The sequence below is a fragment of the Tauraco erythrolophus genome, chromosome 3 (assembly GCF_009769465.1).
Source record: "Tauraco erythrolophus isolate bTauEry1 chromosome 3, bTauEry1.pri, whole genome shotgun sequence".
Taxonomy (NCBI): Eukaryota; Metazoa; Chordata; class Aves; order Musophagiformes; family Musophagidae; genus Tauraco; species Tauraco erythrolophus.
This window is the reverse complement of record NC_141467.1, coordinates 102,467,714-102,474,210: the sequence shown is the minus strand read 5'-3', so window position 1 is coordinate 102,474,210 and position 6,497 is coordinate 102,467,714. Positions and strand designations below refer to the sequence as shown.

At 44.2% G+C, this 6,497-nt stretch overlaps 1 non-coding gene across 1 annotated transcript; it reads left to right on the top strand.

Annotated features, from left to right (window-relative positions):
• Window positions 1-6,003: 6,003 nt before the first annotated feature.
• On the top strand, window positions 6,004-6,074 carry TRNAG-CCC (transfer RNA glycine (anticodon CCC)). Its single transcript has one exon. It is a non-coding gene; the product is annotated as a tRNA-Gly (tRNA).
• The last annotated feature ends 423 nt before the right edge of the window (window positions 6,075-6,497 follow it).

Genomic DNA, 6,497 nt, shown 5'->3' with positions numbered 1-6,497 from the left:
ATCCATGGGGCAGCAAGGAAACCATTCAGCAAACTCTGTACCCTAGACTTCAAGAAGGCGGACTTCGGCCTCTTCAAGGACTTGATGGGCAAAGTGCCGTGGGAGGTGGCCCTGGAGGGACGAGGGGCCCAGGAAAGTTGGTCCACATTCAAGGAGCACCTCCTCCAAGCTCAGCAGAGGTGCATCCCGACGAAGAACAAGTCGGGCAAAAAGACCAGGAGGCCTGCGTGGATGAGCAAGGAGCTCCTGGACCAACTGAAAATGAAGAGGTTAGCCTACAGAGGGTGGAAGCGGAGACAGATAGCCTGGGAGGAATACAGAGAAGCTGTACGAGTGACCAGGGATCAGGTGAGGAAGGCTAAAGCCCTGAAGGAATTGAATTTGGCAAGGGATATAAAAAGCAATAAGAAATGCTTCTATAGGTATGTAGGGGACAAAAGGAAGTCCAAGGAGAATGTAGGCCCCCTCCGGAAGGATACTGGTGCTCTGGTCACCCGGGACATAGAGAAGGCTGAGGTACTCAATGAATTTTTTGCCTCAGTCTTCAATGGTAAAGCCTCTTGTCTTACCACCCAAGCTGTGGAAAGAACTAGCAGGGACTGTGAGGATGAACCACCGCCCACTGTACTTGAAGAGCAGGTTCGGGAACATCTGAGGAACTTGAAGGTGCACAAGTCCATGGGACCTGATGAGATCCATCCGCGGGTCCTGAAGGAACTGGCCGATGAAGTTGCCAAGCCACTGGCCATTGTATTTGAGAAGTCGTGGTGGTCTGGCGAGGTCCCCGATGACTGGAAGAGAGGGAACATAACCCCCATTTTTAAAAAGGGGAACAAGGAGGACCCAGGCAACTACAGGCCGGTCAGCCTCACCTCTGTGCCTGGCAAGGTCATGGAGCAGATTCTCCTGGGAACCATGCTAAGGCACATGGAGAGCAAGGAGGTGGTGGGTGACAGCCAACATGGCTTCACCAAAGGCAGATCATGCCTGACCAATTTGGTGGCCTTTTATGATGGGGTGACAACATCGGTGGACAAGGGTCGACCAACGGATGTCATCTACCTGGACTTGTGCAAAGCTTTTGACACTGTCCCGCACGACATTCTTCTCTCTAAACTAGAGAGGCATGGGTTTGATGGATGGACCACTCGGTGGATAAGGAATTGGCTCAATGGCCGCACTCAGAGAGTAGTGGTCAACGGCTCAATGTCCATGTGGAGACCGGTCACGAGTGGCGTCCCTCAGGGGTCCGTGTTGGGCCCAGCCCTCTTCAACATCTTTGTCGGTGACGTGGACAGTGGCATGGAGTGCACCCTCAGCAAGTTCGCTGATGACACCAAGCTGTGTGGTGCCGTCGACACGCTGGAAGGGAGGGATGCCATCCAGAGGGACCTCGACAGGCTGGAGAGGTGGGCCCGTACCAACCTCATGAAGTTTAACCAGGCCAAGTGCAAGGTCCTACATCTGGGTCATGGCAATCCCAGGCACAAATACAGACTGGGCGGAGAATGGATCGAGAGCAGCCCTGAGGAGAAGGACTTGGGAGTACTGGTGGACGAGAAGCTCAATATGAGCCGGCAATGTGCTCTTGCAGCCCAGAAGGCCAACCGCGTCCTGGGCTGCATCAAGAGGAGCGTGGCCAGCAGGTCGAGGGAGGTGATTCTCCCCCTCTACTCTGCCCTCGTGAGACCTCACTTGGAGTATTGCGTACAGTTCTGGAGTCCCCAACATAAGAAGGACATGGACCAGTTGGAGAGGGTCCAGAGGAGGGCCACGATATGATAAGAGGGCTGGAGCACCTTTCCTATGAGGACAGGCTGAAAGAGTTGGGGCTGTTCAGCCTGGAGAAGAGGAGGCTCCGGGGTGACCTTATAGCGGTCTTCCAGTACCTCAAGGGGGCCTACAAGAAAGATGGGGAGAGGCTGTTCAGGAGGGCCAGTTGTGATAGGACAAGGGGTAATGGTTTTAAAATAGAGGGAGGTAGGTTCAGGTTGGATATTAGGAAAAAATTTTTTACTATGAGAGTGGTAGAACACTGGAACAGGTTGCCCAGAGAGGTGGTGGATGCTCCATCCCTGGAGACGTTCAAGGCCAGGTTGGACAAGGCCCTGAGCAACCTGATCTAGTTGGAGATATCCCTGTTCCTTGCAGGGGGGTTGGACTAGATGACCTTTGAAGGTCCCTTCCAGCCCTAACCATTCTATGATTCTATGATTCTAAGTACTTTCAGATAATTTACATCAGCTACTGGCATATCTATGGGTAAAAATAAAAGTTACTTCAACAAGTTGCATAGTGTTCTGAAGTTTGAATGCATCTAAACTCAAGATTGCGAAGGACATAATTTATCTTTAGGCATACAAAATACATATGCTGTGTATTTAGGTTCTATGGGATGGAGGTGAAAGTCTCACACCTCTCTGCTACCTGATCCCTTTCTGAAAGACTCACTGTTCTCTTCACAATGAGGACATGCAGCAGCAGCAGCCTGGCTCCCATAAATTGAGGAAGACATGTTAGTTTAAACTATATAGACAAAGGGACAATTAGGCCTCCAGCCTTTTTGCCTGTCTCCCTGCAGATGTTTTATATTTCCTGGAGGAATTCCTACAACTCAGGGCACTTTGTGTCAGCAATAACAAACTCCCCACTCAAATCACTTAGCCTGTGGGAAGTTGTCACAACACCTAAACTGTTTTCATGAATCTATGTTACCTAAAAAAAAAGAGCTCTGAAGTGGCTAAAACCAGGTAAGGTACCTTATTTATCTTCCTCTTTGTAACACTGATTTGGCATTTAAGGATACACTTGTTCACAGACAATCCCAAGCCACTTTCTAGGAAATGCATTTCTGTGCCTGATGGTTTACTGATGGCAAAATATCTTTGGTTTATTTGTTAAAAGCTTCCCAGTTGAACTATTAGTTCTCTTCCTTGGCACCAAGAAACCATTGGAAAAGCATGGTTGTCATTATAAAAAAAAAAAAAAAAAAAAAATCCTTTTTTTCACTCTAACAGAGTTGCAGGAAACTCTTTAGTGAAATCAACTGCCGGTAATTAGAGTACTACTTCTCACTGTGCCTAAATCATATTTGATTGGGGCTATTGTGTTAGCTCTTGCCGTGAACTGTATTTCATTGCATCTGAATTATTCTAAGCGATCCTCTAATCCTCGATTTCCTTCGATTCAAAGATGAATGTCTTAGCTTTACACTACTGTGTTATCAAAACCTCCTCTCTAGACTAATGTGTTAGCAAGAGTAATTTTTCATTGAATGTTAGGCCTGACAAAGAATTATTATTCTAATGTGTTGGAGAGATTAGCTCATTTTCACTCAAATTCTGCCTTCCCATTCATCACTCTCCTGCTGTTGGGACTTCCAGAATGATTTATTCAGGCAGAAAACTTAAGTATGGTGGAGCAGAGCTGAAAATACACAAATGGCATGGGAAATGCCATTCCTTTCCACTCCACTCCATTTTATGTGACTCATGAGTGGAACGTGTCTCCTCCTTTGAATTGCTATGAAGTGTGACCTTTGGAAAGTCTCTCATCTTAGTCCTTCTCATCTTTACTGCTAGCATCTCCTTAATATCTATAAAGTAGATCCTCTCTTCTCTATCAGGTCAATCAAAATCATCTCTTTATTGCCTTATGTTGTTAGCACCAGCCTATATTGCTGATAACTCACCGTCTTTTAATTAGATTTCAGTTTCTTTAAAGCTATCACAGAACTCAAAATATGTCCCTGTTTGTCACATGAATAATCTGGACAACGATGTCATGAAAATAATAAAACTATGAATACAATTAATACATTTATGATGACTTAGAATGTCTAACAGAAATCCCTAGCTGCCCTGGTCAACGGTACTGTGTGCAAAACGATAAGTGAAAATCTTGCAGATGGGACTCTTGACTGACAAGGAGCTGAGAACTACAAACTTTGTTATGAAATCAAATAGAAAAGAAGTCATTCATGATGATGGAGGAGTATAAGAAAAAAGTGAAAAGGTTGACATAGCATTATTTAAACTGACAAAACAGGCAATGGGAAGAGGACATGAGTCAAACTGAGAGAAGAATGAGGTAGGCTGAACTGCAAAGAGTTTGAGAGATTAAGATGAAACCAGTGAAGAAGTCCAAAAAACATCTTAAGATTTAGTGAAATTTGGTCAATGAAGAAGGTGGAAGTTTTCAGCATTTGTTCAAAAAGGCTTATATATGGAAGGAAGACTGGCAAAAGACTAGTGAATCTTTCTCACAATGCATGGACCTTGAAATTTTGTCATGTGCAGAAAAGGAGCACAACTTATAAACAGATCAAGAAATTTCTTGATACCCTATCCATTGATAGTCTAAATGATGTATTATTAATATAATAAAAAAATTTTATTAGTTCACAGTATAGATGTCCGTTTCTGAGTTGTCAAGCTGTATAGTACTGATCTTGGTGGTAGAACCTGTGTAATTCAAGCTTCATTTCAACTGACCAAGTGTAGATATCTCTGTAAGGTGACACAAATCTTGTTCTAAACTCCATTTACTCTATCGACTAGACTCTTATGGGCTATAAAGGGAATCCAAGGTGACCTGTTCAAGTCTGTGCTATCAGTGCCTTCATGGAACCTGATGAATCTCACCCCTGAAGTCTTAAGAGATTAATCCCAGTCCTGCTCAGAGTTCTTTCATTGTCATCTTGACAGTTTCTGATATTCTTTATATCACGCAGTAGCTGACCCACCTTTTCCTGCACTAAAAATTCTCACATTCTCATGTTTTGGAACAGGCTGTAAAGTTCACCTTTCTGATGCTCAATTGCTTCTTACTTGCTTCTAAACTTGCCATCTGCCCTACCTCTTGCTCCAGTGGCTTAGGTGCAATGTTGTCACCTTTCATTAAGGTGTTTTTCTATGAGAGGACAAGGTATTCATAAATTAATTGTGAGGAAGAGACCCTTTAGAACAACTCTCTATGGCTATTTCTTAACTTTACTCTCCATGTCTAACTCTGGTGACCTCCTTATCATAACCTGCTGGCTTCCCTGTGCTAGGTGGAAAGCCCTGCCAACAAGGACCCATAATCAGGATCTCAGTATCTGCAGATATTTCTTCCTGAGGCACAGATGGACTTGGAGGTATTTTTAAGCGATTGACTAGATAAACCTAGATCAATGTAGTGTAATTTCAAAGTTGTTTGCACTTTGAGCTAACATGTTAGCCTAGTTCACCTCCGGAGGTCCTTTCCAATCAAATAGAGTAACTAATAATTCTGTATCTGAATGGTAAGGACAAAAAGGACAAAACTCCATAGATTAACATTTCTTGGGAAATTACAGAATCTGGTCATCTAAGAGTTACAGAGGAATTCTTCATGAGCAGAAAGGTACCTTTTCATTCAGCAAGTATTATTAGACTGTAATCAGTTTTCTTCCAACAGCTTTCCTTGGACCTCACCTTTCCTTGGACCTTTCACCTTCGGACCTCATTGCCACCAGTTATCATCAAAGAGTTCCCAAATATTTTCTATAAAGTGAGAAGAAAGGATTTCTTTAAGACATTCCAATATCCAGAAGAATGATCATGAAGACAATCTCCTCTACTTGAGTAAACTTGCAAAAAGTTAGCATAAACATGGCAGTAAGCACAGAAAAAAAATATGTAGGCTGTTTCCTACACCAACATGCAATTAGGATGAGCTCCCTTGTTCACTAGGTAGTGCTCCAATGTTCAGACCCTGTGTTTCTGGGTCTTCCTGGGACATTCAACTCTCTTGTTCACAAGGATATTTCTGTGTCTGTCATTGTTTGTAGTCACAAAGTTCCTGTGGGCTAGATCTGCTCATTCTTTACTGTAGAGCAAGCAGTACCCATAGCATGCTGGACAGCCTCACAACTATGGTATTGAGAGAGAAGGAACCTCCTGGGTCCTGAATCTCACTAAATTTGCCTACCTTTAACATGTACAGCTTCATGAAGTACAGGAGACAAGATGGCTATCAGATGCACCAGTGGTGTAGTGGTATCATGCAAGATTCCCATTCTTGCGACCCGGGTTCGATTCCCGGCTGGTGCAACAAAAACTTCACTCCGTGGTTCTACAATTTCTAAAGAATCAAATCACACTGAACTGCCCCAAAAAATCAAACAAAAAAGCCTTCCTTTGTCCAAAGCATTTGATATTGTCCCACATGACATCCTTGTCTCTAAACTGGAGAGACATGGATTTGACGGATGGACCACTTGGTGGATAAGGAATTGGCTGGATGGTCACACTCAAAGAGTTAGGTTCAATGTACAAGTGGAGGCCAATGACGAGTGGTGTTCCTCAGGGGTTGGTTCTGGGGCCTGTGCTATTTAACATCTTCGTTGGAGACATGGACAGTGGGATCAAGTGCACCCTCAGCAAGTTTGCAGATGACACCAAGCTGTGGGGTGTTATGGACACCCTGGAGGGAAGGGATGCCATCCAGAGGGACCTGGGCAAGCTGGAGAGGTG